Source organism: Schistocerca piceifrons, unplaced genomic scaffold, assembly GCF_021461385.2.
Source record: "Schistocerca piceifrons isolate TAMUIC-IGC-003096 unplaced genomic scaffold, iqSchPice1.1 HiC_scaffold_443, whole genome shotgun sequence".
Classification (NCBI taxonomy): domain Eukaryota; kingdom Metazoa; phylum Arthropoda; class Insecta; order Orthoptera; family Acrididae; genus Schistocerca; species Schistocerca piceifrons.
Window position 1 is genome coordinate 97170 of NW_025728671.1, and position 22065 is coordinate 119234.

Genomic DNA, 22065 nt, shown 5'->3' on the forward strand with positions numbered 1-22065 from the left:
AGGCTTCAACGACGGCATCATCGTTCTCGTCCCTAAAGAATACCCCTGTAACGACATGAATAAATTCCGCCCCATTTGTTTACTTAACACGGACTACAAGATAGTAGCCCGCGTCATGGCAGCCAGGATCAAACGAGTCCTTCCTAAAATAATACACCCTAGTCAGACGGCGGCGGTTCCTGGGCGCACGATCATTAAGAGTCTGACTGACTACAGAGAGATCATCAGCTACTGCGCAACTACAGGTCTGGAAGCGGCAATTTTAGCACTCGATCTTAATAAAGCCTTTGACAGGATCCGACACCATTACCTTTTTCAGTTGATGACCCATCTTGGATTTGGAGACCAATTCGTCCAGATGATTAAAAATCTTTTGAACCGGGCCACGTCAAAGATCAACGTTAATGGACATCTTACGCACTCAATTCCTATAGAGAAGTCTATCCGCCAGGGCTGTCCCTTGTCCATGACGCTTTTTGTCATTGCGATAGAGCCACTCATTAGGAGGATCAATCAACAGCTCCCAGGAATAAATATATATGGCAGCACCATTACTTGCATTGCATATGCGGATGATGTGGGGGTAGTGCTTACTTCTGCACATGACCTTCGCGACGTGCAGTCTATCGTTCAGGACTTTGAACAAGCGTCCGGTTCGAAACTCAACAGACGTAAAACAAAATTGCTGCCTTTGGGGAATGGGTTCCCTTTCCACGGGACTGACGAATATGAGCGAACCGACAATCTGAAACTTCTCGGTCTCAAAATGTCCAGTTGCCTTCTGAAAACGACAGCGGCGGCTTGGAGGGACATTCTCAACATGACGAGAGCGTGCCTGCAACAGAATAACAGTAGAGTACAAAATTTACTAGAAAGGGTACATTTTGTAAACACCAAAATCTTATCGAAAATTTGGTATGTGGGCCAAATACTACCTATAATTGATAAAATAGCCAGTCGGGTGATGGCAGCTGTCGGTTGGTACCTCTGGCGAGGTGATATCTTCAAAGTGGGAATCAATGTGACGACACTCCCCCCCAGTCACGGGGGCCTTGGTGTGGTCGATGTTGACACTAAATGTCGAGCACTTCTGATACGTAGAACTCTCCAAATTTATCACGAATACCCACACAGTGTACTCAGAGCTGTCATCGAGTCACACAGGCCCATTAGTTTAGAGGCCCCTGTCCGCTTGGACTCCATACCGCCTACATTCAATCACATCAGGAGGTTTTTCCTTGACATGAGTTATCTTCGGCGGCAGACCACTGTCTTACGCGACAAAACAACAGCAGAGCTGTATAAGTATCTGAACGACAATGGTCGAAAGAACAGAATGGAAATCAAGCACCCACATATACGGTGGTCCAAGGTCTGGAAGAACATAACTAATACGGTCCTGGATACGGGCATCAGATCCACGTGGTACAAGGTAGTGAACGAAACAATTTCTACTAAGGAAAAGCTCCACAGAATCAAGTTGGCACCCACCGAGAAGTGTAGCGACTGCGACCTCATAGATACACTGCAGCACAGATGTATCTGTGGGGAAAATAAAAAGATATGGGAATGGTGTCGGCGGCAACTGGCGCTGGTCGGGAGAACTACGATCACGGCAATAACACCCGAGATGATACTGCAGCCTGATAACGACCTTTTCCCCCCGTCGAAGCGGAATATGTGGACCTGGTTGGCAGGCCATACAATAGATTATATTATGTCTAAAAGAAAAGACGATACGTATGATGATTTCAGAATCTACAGTGTAAGTAAAGCGACACAAATTGTCAGCAACCCCAGATATAAAATACTTTTTGCCAACTACCCAATGGCGCTCGAACTAACCAAGCTTTAATTAAAAAAAAAAAAAAAAAAAAAGGATCAATAAAGGAACAAAAAGGAAAAAAAAAGTAAACAACACAATAAAAAAATAAAAAAAAAAAAAATAAAAAACAAAAAAAACATAAAATAAAATAAAAAAAAAAAAACAACATATAACATATAATAAAGTATAGTCCCGCGCACGCTACTAACATGAGAAGATTACGGCAAAATAAAATAAAAAAAAAGTTGGGAGAGCGTTAGACTGAAGATCTAAAGGTCCCTGGTTCGATCCCGGGTTTCGGCAGGTATTCATTTTGATGCGACGCCAATGGAATTACTCTGCGTTTGTGATAATGCAACTACCGCTGACAACAAAAATGACTCTCTCCTGTAGCTGTTCTGGTTGCCTAGTGCATGCCGTAAGAGGAACTCACTAGACAACTAACTCCCTTAGAAGCAAAAGGATTAAAAATATCCTACCGACTGCATTCCTTTTTCTGTGTCAGGTGGTGAAGAACGTCTTCAACGGAACCGTGAAATGAGCGAAAACGTGGGAAACATTGCATTCGAAATGCTTGTGAATTTTCCAATTGCCCAGTGAGTGTCGACAAAACACGTAAATTCTCTGCTCCAACGTATGAGACGTAACAACTGGTGCAATTTGTTGTTGCATCATGTGCCAGCAGTCTTCGATAGTGTGTTACGAGCTTAGCGCGATAAGTTTGTAGACAGCATTTAGGCGACGTTTTATTAGTAACAGCCCCATACAGCGATTGCACAACAGTAAAGGACATGAGTCAATGTATAGTTGTGCATCGTGGGAGGTTTCACAGCGTCGTGTGAGCCCGGATAGCTCAGTCGGTAGAGCATTAGGCGTTTAAGCTGAGGGTCCAGGGTTCAAGTCCCTGTCCAGGTGGAGATTTTAATACTTTGGTAGCGATTCGTCTGGTAGCGCTGGAAACGTTACGGAAAATAATGCAGCTACGCCGTTTTCTGACACCACAGTGCTTTAAACGGTAGCAGTTGCACCGCGCTAACGGCAGTCGTGGCCGAGTGGTTAAGGCGTCCGACTCGAAATCAGATTCCCTGTGGGAGCGTAGGTTCGAATCCTACCGGCTGCGTGCGATTTTGCGTAAAGAGGAGCAAACATTTTCGCACACATGTGACATGCGTGGGCGAATGCGGGTGCAAACCAGTGACGCCATTCTCAACAAGACGAAAATTTCCGTTTTAAGAATACTGAGTTTTCGCGACGACCGCTGCTTACTGTGGCTATCGGTTCACCTCACACTGACGCTGGTACTGCAGCACAGATGTGCTCGAAAGTGATGGAGAGAGCGAACATTTCAGATTCTTTTTAAGAATCGCAATTTCAATCATTCGAGTGCGGCAAAAGCAGTGGTGCAGCGTTTCTTTTCTTAAGATCTCGCAGCTGCTTGGAGGTATGTCCATCGTTTTAAGGCGCCAGAAAACTAGCGTCAGCGGTGCGTCAGTGGGAAGTCGGTGAAGTCGCCATTGGAGCCATAAGCCAGTAATTACGACATGCGAATCACTCGCACACCACGCAGCTGTACGATAATGCTCGTGCGTGGGCCCGCATAGCTGAGTCGGTAGAGCGTTAGGGTCCTGGGTTCAAGTCCCTGTCTGGGCGAAAATGACTACACTTTCGTAGCGGCTAATGGAAACCCTAGAGAAAAGAGTGAGGCCACGCCGTTTTGTGCCATCAGATTGCTTCTGAAGATGGCGGTTTCACTTGTCGGGAGTCGCTTCCGCCACCGGCAGTCGTGGCCGAGTGGTTAAGGCGTCTGACTTGAAATCAGATTCCCTCTGGGAGCGTAGGTTCGAGTCCTGCCGGCTGCGAAAATTTTCTCGCTCTCAAAAGGCGGACGTTCAGCTGCATCCTAGCAGTTGCGTCACTACTAAACACGTGGGTCACCAGCAATGTACAGTGTTATTTGATCCAGGGCGCAGCGTTACAGTCGCGCCCAGAAGCCGCAGCTCATCTCCGCGTCTCACAGCCGTCCACCAGGTGTTAGTGCAAGTGTCGCCTCACTGGGCAGTGCAGATGTGTCCATTTTAGCTTGCAGACGATGACGTGTAGCAATTTATGAGCTAACGCAGGTGGAATGTTTTACCGTGCGTATCTGCTAGATACTGCCTCTCATACGGTGGAGAGGCTCACTCCTTCTCGTGTCTCGTTCTCTGCACACGAGTTGCCCCTGGCATCGATATAGCACGGGTTTGCTAGCGTCAGCGAAGTCAATATTACACGAATCGAGTCGACATGTTTGCTTGTTACGATGACGGAAGCAGAAGAAATGTGTGTGGAACTTCACTGCATCGCCTGCTCGCCTTTCAGCGCCCCTGTGTCTTATCAGACGAAGGTGACTGTGAAACTGGCAACGAGGCAGACGTGAACGAACACATGCAAATGGCCGCCTTGAACGTCAGCCGAAATAGCTCAGTTGGGGGCAGGAGTCTGGTTTCGGCGAGCGAGCTGTGCGGACGCGCTGTGTTTACGCTCTCGCCGCCGCTGGCCGTGACTGTTGTAGTGAGTGTTACGCCGCTTAGCGTACTTGTTTCCCTGTAACAACGATTCATGGTTAGAAATTTGTAATGGCACAACCACCACGAAGAGACACATTGAAGTTGATGTTTGACCAGTCTTTAGTTCGACCGACATCTTTTGAAGTAGAGAACTTTATAGAAGACTCTTTGAAACTGAATATGGACGATCTTATTGGAGTTCACTTGTCGATCTGTAGTAGTACAGTTTATCTTAAGTTGAAAAATGCTGTCACGTGTGATAAGATTGTTGAATCTTGTGGAGGGACCCTGAAATTTAAACATTCGGACGGTACTATCGGAGAGGTACAAGTTACTCAAGCTGGTTTAGGTCTTAGGACCGTTCGCATTTTCGAACTGCCATTCGAAATTACAGCCGAACAAATTAACTCTGTGCTCAAACCTTACGGTACAGTTCTCTCTAATGTCGCGGAGAAGTGGTCTACTATGCATAAATTTCCAGTGTTGAATGGTATTCGCCAAGTGAAAATTGATTTACAAAAGCATATACCATCGTACATCAATGTCTGCGGGTACAGAGCGATAGTTATGTATGATGGTCAACCGAGGACATGCGCAGCATGTGGTTCTCCCGGACATGTCCGCACTGATTGTCCCCAAAGACGCGTGACGCAAATACCAGTAGGTGAGGCGAAAGTGAAATCCAATATGTCGCAACTGCCCGTGAGGTATGCCGCGGTACTCCGTCAACCCCCGACCACCACATCTACTACAGAGGACGACAGTACTGCTACTGGGGCTCTATTGCAGCATGAAGTACGTTTGGATACCCCCCGTCCGGATTTGCCAGCAACTGACGCTCAGATCTCGCCGGTCGGAAGCACCGAGGTGTCACAGGTGGACGGCGACTTACAACGAAAAAATGTGATGCGCACACACGACGAGGGGAAGGTAGACTTATCGGATATTGACATGATGGAGACAAACGCGAATGCCTCAGCGATACTGTCCCAGGACACCAAAAAGCGCAGAATTGCTCATGCGGGGGCGGCAACATGTGCCCCACCGTTGAGGGAAAAGGCGACGCAGTTTTGTCATATAATGCACGAAACGTCGTCGGAACACCGCCAACAGAGCCCGAAGACGCTCAAGAAATCACGGAAGGAGGACGTGCCAGACCGTGCGCCGGACATTTTGGACGCATCTGGCTCTACAGGTTCGGGAACACGCCCTCCAAAGAAGAAGGATAAACAATCATTCGACATGGTCGAGGAGAAGAAACGTACACGCACAGACGATTCCTTGCTGGACTGGGCCCAGGAGATGGAAGACGATGTCGAGGACCGCGGACATGCACCCACAGCTACTACGATGGAGGGAAAGACCGACGGCGAGGAACACGGAGGCGATCGGTTCACGCGGGAGAAGGATGATGAGGACTCGGAATTTTACTAATTCGTGCACTGCAGATAACGGATGGGCGTACAACATACGGGATTCAGACACCCCAAAATGTTAACTTCCGGACGTCAGGGAGTGGTGGTCCACCAACATGCTAGCCAACTGGTGATGCTTGATAATGATACGATTTGCAGTAAGCGTTGACAAAGGGACATGATCAATACTTAAATCAGTAACTCTATTAAACACAACGAAACATCCCCACCAAAAAGGATCGTCTTCCCTTACATGTCACATCTGCAAACTTATAAAATCGCCACACTGAACATAAATAAAATCACGTCGATACAGAAGGTCGATAGTCTCCGGGATTACCTCTATAGCGCTGACGTTGATATTGCTTTGTTACAAGAGGTTGCTAGTGGGTTCCGGATCAATATTGCAGGTTATGCAGTATTCTTAAACACAACGTTACGTAGCGCATCTGGCACCGCCATCTTATTAAAGGATGGAATAGTAGCATCTGACTTTGAACGGCTGGAAAGCGGCCGAGGAATATCTTGTTCAATAAATGGGATTCGATTCGTAAATATCTATGCCCCCTCCGGACACCAAAATCGAGAGCAACGGTCTCGTTTTTACGACGAAGACCTATTGTATTTGATCAGAGGAGCTAGAGAGGGAATGGTTTTAGCCGGTGACTTTAATTGCGTGCTTAAGCGGAAAGATCAACATCCGACTTTTGATAAAAGTGCGGAGTTGGGCCGCCTCGTACGAGAGTTGCGATTGACTGACACGTGGGAGCTCATTCATGGAGACCGTCCCTGCTTCACATTCCACACTTCTACGTCGTCCAGTCGACTTGATAGAATTTATGTCACACAGTCTTTATGTGCAAATGTCGGTGGGCCTGAAACGTGGCCAGTGTACTTTTCTGACCATCTCGCCTATCACTGTCTCCTGAAAATGCCTCGACAGACCATCTTTCGTGGCAGAAACATGTGGAAACTCAACGTCGCTGTTCTTCAAGAAGATGATTTGCGAACACGAATGGAAGTCGTGTGGGGCACCTGCAGCAGGCGACGACGGAACTTCCCCAGTACCATATGCTGGTGGTACAAATGTGCGAAACCTCAACTCATCCGCTGCTTAAAAACGTACTGTTATGAACGAAACCGCGACCAACAGAGTATGTTCGAATTTTACTTCCGCTGCCTTCGGGAATTATATGAAAGCAATTGTCCAACAGCAGACACCTTTTTACGAATTAAAAAAGTCAAGGCGAAATTAACGGCATTGAAGAGGAAACGAATGGAAGGTATTATGATCCGATCCAGGGACCATCATAGCACGGCGGGGGAAATACCCTCGGTATATCATCTTGGGGCAGAGAAGCGTCGCGCACAGCGTAAAATGATCTGTAGTCTCCGGACAGAGGACGGTAACCAGGTGAACGATCAAGGCGGCATCAAGACATGTGTAGCAGAATACTACACTAAGCTTTATGCCTTGGAACCCGCGGACGAGGAGTCTGTGATACGTATGCAAACTAGCCTACCTGAAAGACTGGACCCACCAGATGTAGACCTGCTGGTGGCGGACATAACCCCACAAGAACTCACATCAGCGCTTCAAAAGGCGCAGGGAAATAAATCTCCTGGTGCGGATGGGCTACCGGTGGAATTTTATAAACAGTTTTGGTATTTGCTAGAAAGGTGTTTTGTCGAAATATGTAATGAAATTAAAGAAGGGCAAAATATACCTGAAGGCTTCAACGACGGCATCATCGTTCTCGTCCCTAAAGAATACCCCTGTAACGACATGAATAAATTCCGCCCCATTTGTTTACTTAACACGGACTACAAGATAGTAGCCCGCGTCATGGCAGCCAGGATCAAACGAGTCCTTCCTAAAATAATACACCCTAGTCAGACGGCGGCGGTTCCTGGGCGCACGATCATTAAGAGTCTGACTGACTACAGAGAGATCATCAGCTACTGCGCAACTACAGGTCTGGAAGCGGCAATTTTAGCACTCGATCTTAATAAAGCCTTTGACAGGATCCGACACCATTACCTTTTTCAGTTGATGACCCATCTTGGATTTGGAGACCAATTCGTCCAGATGATTAAAAATCTTTTGAACCGGGCCACGTCAAAGATCAACGTTAATGGACATCTTACGCACTCAATTCCTATAGAGAAGTCTATCCGCCAGGGCTGTCCCTTGTCCATGACGCTTTTTGTCATTGCGATAGAGCCACTCATTAGGAGGATCAATCAACAGCTCCCAGGAATAAATATATATGGCAGCACCATTACTTGCATTGCATATGCGGATGATGTGGGGGTAGTGCTTACTTCTGCACATGACCTTCGCGACGTGCAGTCTATCGTTCAGGACTTTGAACAAGCGTCCGGTTCGAAACTCAACAGACGTAAAACAAAATTGCTGCCTTTGGGGAATGGGTTCCCTTTCCACGGGACTGACGAATATGAGCGAACCGACAATCTGAAACTTCTCGGTCTCAAAATGTCCAGTTGCCTTCTGAAAACGACAGCGGCGGCTTGGAGGGACATTCTCAACATGACGAGAGCGTGCCTGCAACAGAATAACAGTAGAGTACAAAATTTACTAGAAAGGGTACATTTTGTAAACACCAAAATCTTATCGAAAATTTGGTATGTGGGCCAAATACTACCTATAATTGATAAAATAGCCAGTCGGGTGATGGCAGCTGTCGGTTGGTACCTCTGGCGAGGTGATATCTTCAAAGTGGGAATCAATGTGACGACACTCCCCCCCAGTCACGGGGGCCTTGGTGTGGTCGATGTTGACACTAAATGTCGAGCACTTCTGATACGTAGAACTCTCCAAATTTATCACGAATACCCACACAGTGTACTCAGAGCTGTCATCGAGTCACACAGGCCCATTAGTTTAGAGGCCCCTGTCCGCTTGGACTCCATACCGCCTACATTCAATCACATCAGGAGGTTTTTCCTTGACATGAGTTATCTTCGGCGGCAGACCACTGTCTTACGCGACAAAACAACAGCAGAGCTGTATAAGTATCTGAACGACAATGGTCGAAAGAACAGAATGGAAATCAAGCACCCACATATACGGTGGTCCAAGGTCTGGAAGAACATAACTAATACGGTCCTGGATACGGGCATCAGATCCACGTGGTACAAGGTAGTGAACGAAACAATTTCTACTAAGGAAAAGCTCCACAGAATCAAGTTGGCACCCACCGAGAAGTGTAGCGACTGCGACCTCATAGATACACTGCAGCACAGATGTATCTGTGGGGAAAATAAAAAGATATGGGAATGGTGTCGGCGGCAACTGGCGCTGGTCGGGAGAACTACGATCACGGCAATAACACCCGAGATGATACTGCAGCCTGATAACGACCTTTTCCCCCCGTCGAAGCGGAATATGTGGACCTGGTTGGCAGGCCATACAATAGATTATATTATGTCTAAAAGAAAAGACGATACGTATGATGATTTCAGAATCTACAGTGTAAGTAAAGCGACACAAATTGTCAGCAACCCCAGATATAAAATACTTTTTGCCAACTACCCAATGGCGCTCGAACTAACCAAGCTTTAATTAAAAAAAAAAAAAAAAAAAAAAAGGATCAATAAAGGAACAAAAAGGAAAAAAAAAGTAAACAACACAATAAAAAAATAAAAAAAAAAAAATAAAAAACAAAAAAAACATAAAATAAAATAAAAAAAAAAAAACAACATATAACATATAATAAAGTATAGTCCCGCGCACGCTACTAACATGAGAAGATTACGGCAAAATAAAATAAAAAAAAAGTTGGGAGAGCGTTAGACTGAAGATCTAAAGGTCCCTGGTTCGATCCCGGGTTTCGGCAGGTATTCATTTTGATGCGACGCCAATGGAATTACTCTGCGTTTGTGATAATGCAACTACCGCTGACAACAAAAATGACTCTCTCCTGTAGCTGTTCTGGTTGCCTAGTGCATGCCGTAAGAGGAACTCACTAGACAACTAACTCCCTTAGAAGCAAAAGGATTAAAAATATCCTACCGACTGCATTCCTTTTTCTGTGTCAGGTGGTGAAGAACGTCTTCAACGGAACCGTGAAATGAGCGAAAACGTGGGAAACATTGCATTCGAAATGCTTGTGAATTTTCCAATTGCCCAGTGAGTGTCGACAAAACACGTAAATTCTCTGCTCCAACGTATGAGACGTAACAACTGGTGCAATTTGTTGTTGCATCATGTGCCAGCAGTCTTCGATAGTGTGTTACGAGCTTAGCGCGATAAGTTTGTAGACAGCATTTAGGCGACGTTTTATTAGTAACAGCCCCATACAGCGATTGCACAACAGTAAAGGACATGAGTCAATGTATAGTTGTGCATCGTGGGAGGTTTCACAGCGTCGTGTGAGCCCGGATAGCTCAGTCGGTAGAGCATTAGGCGTTTAAGCTGAGGGTCCAGGGTTCAAGTCCCTGTCCAGGTGGAGATTTTAATACTTTGGTAGCGATTCGTCTGGTAGCGCTGGAAACGTTACGGAAAATAATGCAGCTACGCCGTTTTCTGACACCACAGTGCTTTAAACGGTAGCAGTTGCACCGCGCTAACGGCAGTCGTGGCCGAGTGGTTAAGGCGTCCGACTCGAAATCAGATTCCCTGTGGGAGCGTAGGTTCGAATCCTACCGGCTGCGTGCGATTTTGCGTAAAGAGGAGCAAACATTTTCGCACACATGTGACATGCGTGGGCGAATGCGGGTGCAAACCAGTGACGCCATTCTCAACAAGACGAAAATTTCCGTTTTAAGAATACTGAGTTTTCGCGACGACCGCTGCTTACTGTGGCTATCGGTTCACCTCACACTGACGCTGGTACTGCAGCACAGATGTGCTCGAAAGTGATGGAGAGAGCGAACATTTCAGATTCTTTTTAAGAATCGCAATTTCAATCATTCGAGTGCGGCAAAAGCAGTGGTGCAGCGTTTCTTTTCTTAAGATCTCGCAGCTGCTTGGAGGTATGTCCATCGTTTTAAGGCGCCAGAAAACTAGCGTCAGCGGTGCGTCAGTGGGAAGTCGGTGAAGTCGCCATTGGAGCCATAAGCCAGTAATTACGACATGCGAATCACTCGCACACCACGCAGCTGTACGATAATGCTCGTGCGTGGGCCCGCATAGCTGAGTCGGTAGAGCGTTAGGGTCCTGGCTTCAAGTCCCTGTCTGGGCGAAAATGACTACACTTTCGTAGCGGCTAATGGAAACCCTAGAGAAAAGAGTGAGGCCACGCCGTTTTGTGCCATCAGATTGCTTCTGAAGATGGCGGTTTCACTTGTCGGGAGTCGCTTCCGCCACCGGCAGTCGTGGCCGAGTGGTTAAGGCGTCTGACTTGAAATCAGATTCCCTCTGGGAGCGTAGGTTCGAGTCCTGCCGGCTGCGAAAATTTTCTCGCTCTCAAAAGGCGGACGTTCAGCTGCATCCTAGCAGTTGCGTCACTACTAAACACGTGGGTCACCAGCAATGTACAGTGTTATTTGATCCAGGGCGCAGCGTTACAGTCGCGCCCAGAAGCCGCAGCTCATCTCCGCGTCTCACAGCCGTCCACCAGGTGTTAGTGCAAGTGTCGCCTCACTGGGCAGTGCAGATGTGTCCATTTTAGCTTGCAGACGATGACGTGTAGCAATTTATGAGCTAACGCAGGTGGAATGTTTTACCGTGCGTATCTGCTAGATACTGCCTCTCATACGGTGGAGAGGCTCACTCCTTCTCGTGTCTCGTTCTCTGCACACGAGTTGCCCCTGGCATCGATATAGCACGGGTTTGCTAGCGTCAGCGAAGTCAATATTACACGAATCGAGTCGACATGTTTGCTTGTTACGATGACGGAAGCAGAAGAAATGTGTGTGGAACTTCACTGCATCGCCTGCTCGCCTTTCAGCGCCCCTGTGTCTTATCAGACGAAGGTGACTGTGAAACTGGCAACGAGGCAGACGTGAACGAACACATGCAAATGGCCGCCTTGAACGTCAGCCGAAATAGCTCAGTTGGGAGAGCGTTAGACTGAAGATCTAAAGGTCCCTGGTTCGATCCCGGGTTTCGGCAGGTATTCATTTTGATGCGACGCCAATGGAATTACTCTGCGTTTGTGATAATGCAACTACCGCTGACAACAAAAATGACTCTCTCCTGTAGCTGTTCTGGTTGCCTAGTGCATGCCGTAAGAGGAACTCACTAGACAACTAACTCCCTTAGAAGCAAAAGGATTAAAAATATCCTACCGACTGCATTCCTTTTTCTGTGTCAGGTGGTGAAGAACGTCTTCAACGGAACCGTGAAATGAGCGAAAACGTGGGAAACATTGCATTCGAAATGCTTGTGAATTTTCCAATTGCCCAGTGAGTGTCGACAAAACACGTAAATTCTCTGCTCCAACGTATGAGACGTAACAACTGGTGCAATTTGTTGTTGCATCATGTGCCAGCAGTCTTCGATAGTGTGTTACGAGCTTAGCGCGATAAGTTTGTAGACAGCATTTAGGCGACGTTTTATTAGTAACAGCCCCATACAGCGATTGCACAACAGTAAAGGACATGAGTCAATGTATAGTTGTGCATCGTGGGAGGTTTCACAGCGTCGTGTGAGCCCGGATAGCTCAGTCGGTAGAGCATTAGGCGTTTAAGCTGAGGGTCCAGGGTTCAAGTCCCTGTCCAGGTGGAGATTTTAATACTTTGGTAGCGATTCGTCTGGTAGCGCTGGAAACGTTACGGAAAATAATGCAGCTACGCCGTTTTCTGACACCACAGTGCTTTAAACGGTAGCAGTTGCACCGCGCTAACGGCAGTCGTGGCCGAGTGGTTGCGGCGAGCGGACGTGCCCGTCGCGAGCTCCGCTTGCAGCTGTGTTTACATCGTTGGCCGTCGTGGTTTGCAGCGGCCTGGTGTCTATACTCAGCGTGTTTCTTCTCTTTTTGTAAGTTTTTCAAGGATTTATTGTGGAAAATGGTGTCGTACAACCGGTCTAATACTATTCAGTTGTTGTTTGATCGCGAATTTCCGCGTCCCACGGCTTTTGAAATACATCATTGGATCCGATCGGAATTGCAAATAGACCCAGCTTTGCTTGACGGTGTTCATTTAGATTTTATTGTTAATTCCGTGTTTTTGAAACTCCTTGATAGTGCACTATGTGAGCGTTTGGTGGCCGTCAATGGCGGGGTTCGGAAGTTTAAACATGCTGATGGGACTATTAGTGACGTGCAGGTTCTACATGCCGGTTATGGTGTACGAAATGTGAAGGTTTTCCATCTGCCTTTTGAAGTGCCCTTGGATGAAATTCGCCGTGCATTAAGTTTATATGGGACTATCTTTGCTGTCACTAAAGATTATTGGTCGTCCGCGTATGTTTATCAATGTGATAACGGCGTCCGTACTGTGCGGATGGACTTAAAGAAACACATTCCGTCATTCGTTATCATAGGCGGCCATAGGGCTTTCATCTCCTACACCGGCCAACCTCCAACGTGTTCTCTCTGTCATTCTACTGAACATATGCGGAATTCTTGTCCCCGTCGGCGCCCTGTGCAGTTGCCCCTAGAAAACTCAGGTAGTTACGCAGGTGCCCTTCTTAGAGGTTCTCCGCCACCGGCTGACTCGTTAGTTCGTGAACCGGTTGTAGCGGGTATGTCTATTCTTCCTAGTGTACCTGTTGTTCCACATACGCCTGTTGTTGACAATGTCCCTGACGTTAGCACTGAATGTCGTCCGACCAACCGTTCTGCTCCGTTGCAGGAGACGACTTCCGTGACTTCACTTGATAATGAACGTGTTCAGAGCATTCCGGAATCAGGTGCTATTACTGTCGCCGTTTGCGACACCGCGCCTGCCTCACCGGTTCTACAGTGTCCAACGTCCTCCCCACGTGATGCTGCTACTTCAGTGCCTGTTGTGTCGGACATCCCTGCTGGGGATTGTGCACTTACTGCCACTCCTGACAAGGTCGCGGACTCCAACCCATCCCCCAGTAACGTGACTGCTCCAGCGAATACCTTGCACCTTTCTCCGCCTCAAGTGGAGAACTTGGTTATGGATGTAGAACAGCACTCTGTTGCCTCCGTACGGAACGTAAAGACCAAGTTGCAGGATACTGACTTTGCCACGCAACGAGAAAAACGTGTGCGAGAACAAAGTCGGAAACTTAAGGGTATGCTAGGAAAGGGTACCGGCGGCCGGGAAATTTCGCCCCCTTCGAAAAAGATTAGTACTGACACGGAATCTCGTAAACAGCGCAATTCGCAGACTCGCGCGTCCAGGAAAACCGCGTCGGGTGACCCTACCGGCGGCAGTCTGTCGGACGGAGACACGACCAATCCTACGCCGCTCTCCTGGGCGGACGATGAAGACATGTAACTGCCACGGTACCCTGCTTTCCGTCTCCGGTGCGCCTGCACCTTGCCGGTGACTCCCTTTCAAAAAATTTATCTGTGTGCCCTACACCCATGCGTCCTGTAGCCACATGGTTAAAATAGCCACGTTAAATATCAACTGTATTGCGGCTCCTCAGAAATTGCAAGTCTTGGCAAATTTTATCCAACATTGTCGGTTTGATTTTATTTTTCTGCAGGAAGTGAGCGTTGTGTGCCTTGATGTTTTAACGGGGTATTCCGCCATTTATAATGTCGACCCGGAAGCTCGGTGTGGTACCGCTATTTTATATAAGTCTGCAGTAGCGCCCACGCGCGTCCAACGACTACCGACCGGCAGGGGGATCTCGTGCGTTATCGGAGGCCTGCAACTAGTTAACATTTACGCTCCGTCTGGCACTAGTTTCAAGAGGGCGAGAGCGAGATTTTTCATTGAAGATGTACCCACCTTGATTGGTAGCCCGACGCTGCCCGTCGTGTTGGGGGGCGATTTTAATTGCGTGGTCGCGGACAGTGATCAGTTTCCTACGGCTCATAAGTGCGTTGACCTTGATCGTCTGATTGCAAGCCTCCAGTTAGCGGATGTGTGGCGTGTCCTCTATCCTCAACAGCAAGCTTTTACGTATTTCTATCGAAATGGGGCTAGTAGACTTGATAGGTTCTATGTGTCGACCTGCATAGCAAATCACCTAATCAGTGCTGACGTTGCCCCTGTCTGTTTTTCCGATCACTGCGCCTTCTTCTGTGACCTTCGCGCGCCGCAACTCCACCAGTTACGTCGATCTCGGGTGTGGAAGTTTAACGTGACTCATGTCCGTGCCCCCTCGTTGCGTCGGCAGATTCACGATACGCTCTCTTCCTGCGGCGAAAAGCTGGCTAACTATGCCTCGGTTGTCAATTGGTGGGTTCACCTGGCCAAACCGTCCATCCGTGCTGTTTTAAAGTGTTTTAGCGCCGAAGCTGCGCTGTGGAAACATAGAACCACTGAATTTTATTATCAGATTTTAAAAGATGCCGTCTCTCTACCAGATATTGTTGATGAGCAATTTATGCTTCAGTTAAAGGCTGTGAAAGCTCAAATTTTTAAATTGCAGGCCCAAGATTTTCAGGGCTCCTTACTTAGAAGCCGCTGTGTAGGGACGTTTGATGAGTCACCGACTATTCACCATATCGAAAGAGAGCGGAGACGGGGTGCTACTAAATTTATTCGGTGTCTTAGACTGGAGACTGGGGAGCGACTCACCACTGAGAGGGACATTCGTGCGCACATTTTTGCCCATTTTAGTGCCGCGTTCCAGCGTAGCGACCACGATAGGGCGGCCGCACATGTCCTCATAGGTGAAATGCGGAACCTGCTTACACGTGAGGACAATGACACCCTCCTTTCCGCCATCACGACGGAGGACATGAGCGGTGCACTCCGTTCGTCTGCTCGACACAAGTCCCCAGGCCCTGACGGAATTCCTTTAGAATTCTACCTCGAGTTCTGGGATCTCTTAGAACCTATCCTCACAAAGGTCGCAAATGAATTGTTGAGTGGCCTTCCGTGTCCGGCAGAGTTCCTAGAGGGTATAGTCATTCTTCTCCCTAAGACCGCTGGGGCTGACAAAGTTGAAAACTTCCGCCCTATCACGCTGTTGAACAGTGACTACAAGCTTTTCAGCAAATGCGTCGCAACCAGGCTGCACAGTGTGATGCGAAAAATCATTAGCCCTTTCCAGATGTGCGCTGTGACAGGGAGGGGTATCCTTGCCGCCGTGAGCACGTATAGGGACGTCGTGGCTCACACTGCTGCCACACGGACTCCAGGGGCGATTCTGTCGATTGACTTTAGGAAGGCTTTTGATAGGATTAACCACGATTACCTCTTTGCCTTGTTAGGTCACATCGGCTTTCATATGAACTTTGTCTCCGCTCTTGAAAATGTCCTAACGAGAGCGTCTTCTCGCATTCTGATAAATGGCACCCTTTCGGCTCCCTTTAGGATCGCACGGTCTGTGCGGCAAGGATGTCCCCTCTCTATGTCCCTCTTTGTTATCGCTCTTGACCCCCTCCTCCGCCGAATTGGGCGCACTGTCAGTGGGATCGATGTAGAGGGTGTACGGGCGTCGTGCATTGCGTACGCCGACGATGTCGGCGTCTTTATACGACAAGAAAAGGACATCCCTTTAGTTAAACCTGTGTTCCGTCTTTTTGCCCAGGCTACCGGTGCGGAACTGAACCCGCATAAAACAGTGCTACTCCCAATAGGTGCCTGTCGCAACTATGCTGCCGATTCGTGGTACACCATAGCTGCCTCCCACATGATGCTCGGCATTCAATTCTTTGCTTGCCCCATAAAGATGGCCGCTCATAACTGGCGCCGTATTTCCACAACTGTCAAAGGTCTCATGGTTCGTCACGCCACCCGGAAATTACATCTTCTACAGCGTGTTGAGTTGATCAATGTTCACATTTTGGCTAAAGCGTGGTATGTGGCTCAAGTGCTCAACGTCCCACCTCCGTTGGCACGCACGATCAGCCAAGCTGCACACTGGCTGCTGTGGCGTGGCCATATTTTCAAGGTGAAACTTGCCACATGTACCCAGCCTCCGTCTCGCGGAGGACTAGGTCTCGTAGATGTCAGAAAGAAATGTTCTGCCCTGCTAGTCAACAGAATTGCCACCATTGTCGAGAATAGCCCCCACAGTACGACGGCTGCCCTCTTCCGCGCCCATGAGCCCCTTTCTGACAGTGCACCGATCAATGTCTCGCGGATACCTTACAAGCTTGCTGCATTCAGAGATTTTTTCTTGTCCCGCAGTTATCATGTTTCACTAGCTCGAGACCGCAGGACGCGGTCTGCCACCTCTTTGTATCGTGAGATGATTGGTTTGTCACCACCGAATAACTTAGTCCGTCAATGTCCCCACAACAACTGGGTTCTTGTTTGGCAAAACGTCAGCAACAAGTTGTTACCGGCGGAAGTGCGAAGCACGTGGTATACGGTCATCACTCGCACTGTGACAACCAACGACCGACTGGCGACTATTCACCTAATTCCGTCCTCTAAGTGCGAGTACTGTGACGAAAGGGGTACCCTTGAGCATCGGTTTCTTTGCAGAACCACACGAGATGTGTGGGCTATTTCCTGCGACATGCTCGCACTCATTAACAGGACTGACAAGCGGTCTTTTTCGCCGCTGACGGCTGTCATCCCCGACATTAAACCCTTTCCGCCATCTAAGCGAAATGCTACAATGTGGATTTTAGGGCATACCACCTACGCTATATTTGCCAAGAATATAATTGATCCAGTCGACTACTTGTTTTATCTGTGGGAGCGCCATGAAACGCTCCGGAGAACAGCCTCATATCAGAGATGCTTTCAGCGCTTTCTACAAATCCCCATTGAACAGCAATTTCGGAAAGTCTTCAATCTGGCACCGACTGTTTTCCACTCTTAATGACGACGTCGATCATGGTCCTGCAATGTGAACGGAAGTAATAGCGTGTTGACGTTACGAAAGAACTCAGAAACAGAAAACTGAAGAACAAACTAGAAACACATTGAAATGACAAATAAATGGAATACAGCATTATTTTCTTTCTTCCTTTTCTTTGACTGTTTTCATAACTTTCCTTTTTCCTTTCTTTGCGATTGGAACGCACTTTCGTTTTATTTAGAGTGTGCTTTTTTACTCCCTTTCGAGAGCTTAGTCTTCCTTTCTTTCAATATGTCTTTCGCTTTCTTCTTTCCTACGGGGATCGCTTGCTTTAAAGTTCTATGTTGCCAATTTGCTCGCTTCTTTACGTGAAGACAGCACACTCAAAATCTTCCACTCCTTTCACATTCCTTTCCAAGAGAGGTGTTTTGTTTGTAGTTGCCAAATTATGTGCCATTTCATTTTCTTTTTTCCGTTATGGGGAAATAGAATTTGCTCATTTTTCTCTCAGGTCCGTTACTTAATTTCATGTCCCGGCAGAGTTGCGGGCTTCTAAGTTCTTCGTGTTTTCTTTTTCTTTTCCCACTGCACTCCTTGTCGTTCTCTTCCAGCAGGAAACGCTGCCTTTCTATCGTTTTGGGGCGATGATTTCGTTTCCTTTATGGCTCCAATTATTTCTTTCCTCTTTCCCCAGCCAATGAGCTACCATGTTAAGTTCCCCACTCTTTACCACGCCAGTCGGCAAATAATAAATCAAAAACAAACAAACGAATATTTACAACAATTTAAAAGTAAAAATTTAAAATAAATCCACTTCAGTAGCCAAAACAAAAAAAAAAAAAAAAAAAAAAAAAAAAAAATAAAAACAACACAAAACCAGTTCCCTACGCTAACTCAGGAGGCGACTGAGTGACGGGTCTGGGGGAGACATTGTGGCCAGGCCTCGGGACATTCGACCCCTGCCCTCTTTGCCTCTGCCTGCCTGTTGCTCTCGTTGCATCCATTTAAAAAAAAAAAAAAAAAAAAAAAAAAAAAAAAAAAAAAAAATCCTACCGGCTGCGTGCGATTTTGCGTACAGTAAAAAAAAAAAAAAAAAAAAAAAAAAAAAAAAAAAAAAAAAAAAAAAAATCCTACCGGCTGCGTGCGATTTTGCGTAAAGAGAGGAGCAAAAATTTTCGCACACATGTGACATGCGTGGGCGAATGCGGGTGCAAACCAGTGACGCCATTCTAATTAAAAAAAAAAAAAAAAAAAATCCTACCGGCTGCGTGCGATTTTGCGTAAAGAGGAGCAAACATTTTCGCACACATGTGACATGCGTGGGCGAATGCGGGTGCAAACCAGTGACAAAAAAAAAAAAAAAAAATAAAAAAAAAAAAAAAAATCCTACCGGCTGCGTGCGATTTTGCGTAAAGAGGAGCAAACATTTTCGCACACATGTGACATGCGTGGGCGAATGCGGGTGCAAACCAGTGACGCCATTCTCAACAAGACGAAAATTTCCGTTTTAAGAATACTGAGTTTTCGCGACGACCGCTGCTTACTGTGGCTATCGGTTCACCTCACACTGACGCTGGTACTGCAGCACAGATGTGCTCGAAAGTGATGGAGAGAGCGAACATTTCAGATTCTTTTTAAGAATCGCAATTTCAATCATTCGAGTGCGGCAAAAGCAGTGGTGCAGCGTTTCTTTTCTTAAGATCTCGCAGCTGCTTGGAGGTATGTCCATCGTTTTAAGGCGCCAGAAAACTAGCGTCAGCGGTGCGTCAGTGGGAAGTCGGTGAAGTCGCCATTGGAGCCATAAGCCAGTAATTACGACATGCGAATCACTCGCACACCACGCAGCTGTACGATAATGCTCGTGCGTGGGCCCGCATAGCTGAGTCGGTAGAGCGTTAGGGTCCTGGGTTCAAGTCCCTGTCTGGGCGAAAATGACTACTCTTTCGTAGCGGCTAATGGAAACCCTAGAGAAAAGAGTGAGGCCACGCCGTTTTGTGCCATCAGATTGCTTCTGAAGATGGCGGTTTCACTTGTCGGGAGTCGCTTCCGCCACCGGCAGTCGTGGCCGAGTGGTTAAGGCGTCTGACTTGAAATCAGATTCCCTCTGGGAGCGTAGGTTCGAGTCCTGCCGGCTGCGAAAATTTTCTCGCTCTCAAAAGGCGGACGTTCAGCTGCATCCTAGCAGTTGCGTCACTACTAAACACGTGGGTCACCAGCAATGTACAGTGTTATTTGATCCAGGGCGCAGCGTTACAGTCGCGCCCAGAAGCCGCAGCTCATCTCCGCGTCTCACAGCCGTCCACCAGGTGTTAGTGCAAGTGTCGCCTCACTGGGCAGTGCAGATGTGTCCATTTTAGCTTGCAGACGATGACGTGTAGCAATTTATGAGCTAACGCAGGTGGAATGTTTTACCGTGCGTATCTGCTAGATACTGCCTCTCATACGGTGGAGAGGCTCACTCCTTCTCGTGTCTCGTTCTCTGCACACGAGTTGCCCCTGGCATCGATATAGCACGGGTTTGCTAGCGTCAGCGAAGTCAATATTACACGAATCGAGTCGACATGTTTGCTTGTTACGATGACGGAAGCAGAAGAAATGTGTGTGGAACTTCACTGCATCGCCTGCTCGCCTTTCAGCGCCCCTGTGTCTTATCAGACGAAGGTGACTGTGAAACTGGCAACGAGGCAGACGTGAACGAACACATGCAAATGGCCGCCTTGAACGTCAGCCGAAATAGCTCAGTTGGGAGAGCGTTAGACTGAAGATCTAAAGGTCCCTGGTTCGATCCCGGGTTTCGGCAGGTATTCATTTTGATGCGACGCCAATGGAATTACTCTGCGTTTGTGATAATGCAACTACCGCTGACAACAAAAATGACTCTCTCCTGTAGCTGTTCTGGTTGCCTAGTGCATGCCGTAAGAGGAACTCACTAGACAACTAACTCCCTTAGAAGCAAAAGGATTAAAAATATCCTACCGACTGCATTCCTTTTTCTGTGTCAGGTGGTGAAGAACGTCTTCAACGGAACCGTGAAATGAGCGAAAACGTGGGAAACATTGCATTCGAAATGCTTGTGAATTTTCCAATTGCCCAGTGAGTGTCGACAAAACACGTAAATTCTCTGCTCCAACGTATGAGACGTAACAACTGGTGCAATTTGTTGTTGCATCATGTGCCAGCAGTCTTCGATAGTGTGTTACGAGCTTAGCGCGATAAGTTTGTAGACAGCATTTAGGCGACGTTTTATTAGTAACAGCCCCATACAGCGATTGCACAACAGTAAAGGACATGAGTCAATGTATAGTTGTGCATCGTGGGAGGTTTCACAGCGTCGTGTGAGCCCGGATAGCTCAGTCGGTAGAGCATTAGGCGTTTAAGCTGAGGGTCCAGGGTTCAAGTCCCTGTCCAGGTGGAGATTTTAATACTTTGGTAGCGATTCGTCTGGTAGCGCTGGAAACGTTACGGAAAATAATGCAGCTACGCCGTTTTCTGACACCACAGTGCTTTAAACGGTAGCAGTTGCACCGCGCTAACGGCAGTCGTGGCCGAGTGGTTAAGGCGTCCGACTCGAAATCAGATTCCCTGTGGGAGCGTAGGTTCGAATCCTACCGGCTGCGTGCGATTTTGCGTAAAGAGGAGCAAACATTTTCGCACACATGTGACATGCGTGGGCGAATGCGGGTGCAAACCAGTGACGCCATTCTCAACAAGACGAAAATTTCCGTTTTAAGAATACTGAGTTTTCGCGACGACCGCTGCTTACTGTGGCTATCGGTTCACCTCACACTGACGCTGGTACTGCAGCACAGATGTGCTCGAAAGTGATGGAGAGAGCGAACATTTCAGATTCTTTTTAAGAATCGCAATTTCAATCATTCGAGTGCGGCAAAAGCAGTGGTGCAGCGTTTCTTTTCTTAAGATCTCGCAGCTGCTTGGAGGTATGTCCATCGTTTTAAGGCGCCAGAAAACTAGCGTCAGCGGTGCGTCAGTGGGAAGTCGGTGAAGTCGCCATTGGAGCCATAAGCCAGTAATTACGACATGCGAATCACTCGCACACCACGCAGCTGTACGATAATGCTCGTGCGTGGGCCCGCATAGCTGAGTCGGTAGAGCGTTAGGGTCCTGGGTTCAAGTCCCTGTCTGGGCGAAAATGACTACACTTTCGTAGCGGCTAATGGAAACCCTAGAGAAAAGAGTGAGGCCACGCCGTTTTGTGCCATCAGATTGCTTCTGAAGATGGCGGTTTCACTTGTCGGGAGTCGCTTCCGCCACCGGCAGTCGTGGCCGAGTGGTTAAGGCGTCTGACTTGAAATCAGATTCCCTCTGGGAGCGTAGGTTCGAGTCCTGCCGGCTGCGAAAATTTTCTCGCTCTCAAAAGGCGGACGTTCAGCTGCATCCTAGCAGTTGCGTCACTACTAAACACGTGGGTCACCAGCAATGTACAGTGTTATTTGATCC

At 47.7% G+C, this 22065-nt stretch overlaps 13 non-coding genes across 13 annotated transcripts; all 13 read left to right on the forward strand.

Annotated features, from left to right (window-relative positions):
* The first annotated feature begins 2667 nt into the window (after positions 1-2667).
* On the forward strand, positions 2668-2740 carry Trnak-uuu. Its single transcript has one exon. It is a non-coding gene; the product is annotated as a tRNA-Lys (tRNA).
* Positions 2741-2863: 123 nt separating this feature from the next.
* Trnas-cga lies at positions 2864-2945 on the forward strand. The gene has a single exon. It is a non-coding gene; the product is annotated as a tRNA-Ser (tRNA).
* Positions 2946-3602: 657 nt separating this feature from the next.
* Positions 3603-3684, forward strand: Trnas-uga. Its single transcript has one exon. It is a non-coding gene; the product is annotated as a tRNA-Ser (tRNA).
* A 6501-nt stretch (positions 3685-10185) lies between these two features.
* On the forward strand, positions 10186-10258 carry Trnak-uuu. The gene has a single exon. It is a non-coding gene; the product is annotated as a tRNA-Lys (tRNA).
* A 123-nt stretch (positions 10259-10381) lies between these two features.
* Trnas-cga lies at positions 10382-10463 on the forward strand. The gene has a single exon. It is a non-coding gene; the product is annotated as a tRNA-Ser (tRNA).
* Positions 10464-11120: 657 nt separating this feature from the next.
* Trnas-uga lies at positions 11121-11202 on the forward strand. Its single transcript has one exon. It is a non-coding gene; the product is annotated as a tRNA-Ser (tRNA).
* Positions 11203-11792: 590 nt separating this feature from the next.
* Positions 11793-11865, forward strand: Trnaf-gaa. The gene has a single exon. It is a non-coding gene; the product is annotated as a tRNA-Phe (tRNA).
* A 539-nt stretch (positions 11866-12404) lies between these two features.
* Positions 12405-12477, forward strand: Trnak-uuu. Its single transcript has one exon. It is a non-coding gene; the product is annotated as a tRNA-Lys (tRNA).
* Positions 12478-19662: 7185 nt separating this feature from the next.
* Trnas-uga lies at positions 19663-19744 on the forward strand. Its single transcript has one exon. It is a non-coding gene; the product is annotated as a tRNA-Ser (tRNA).
* Positions 19745-20334: 590 nt separating this feature from the next.
* On the forward strand, positions 20335-20407 carry Trnaf-gaa. The gene has a single exon. It is a non-coding gene; the product is annotated as a tRNA-Phe (tRNA).
* A 539-nt stretch (positions 20408-20946) lies between these two features.
* Trnak-uuu lies at positions 20947-21019 on the forward strand. Its single transcript has one exon. It is a non-coding gene; the product is annotated as a tRNA-Lys (tRNA).
* Positions 21020-21142: 123 nt separating this feature from the next.
* Positions 21143-21224, forward strand: Trnas-cga. Its single transcript has one exon. It is a non-coding gene; the product is annotated as a tRNA-Ser (tRNA).
* Positions 21225-21881: 657 nt separating this feature from the next.
* On the forward strand, positions 21882-21963 carry Trnas-uga. The gene has a single exon. It is a non-coding gene; the product is annotated as a tRNA-Ser (tRNA).
* Positions 21964-22065: the final 102 nt, after the last annotated feature.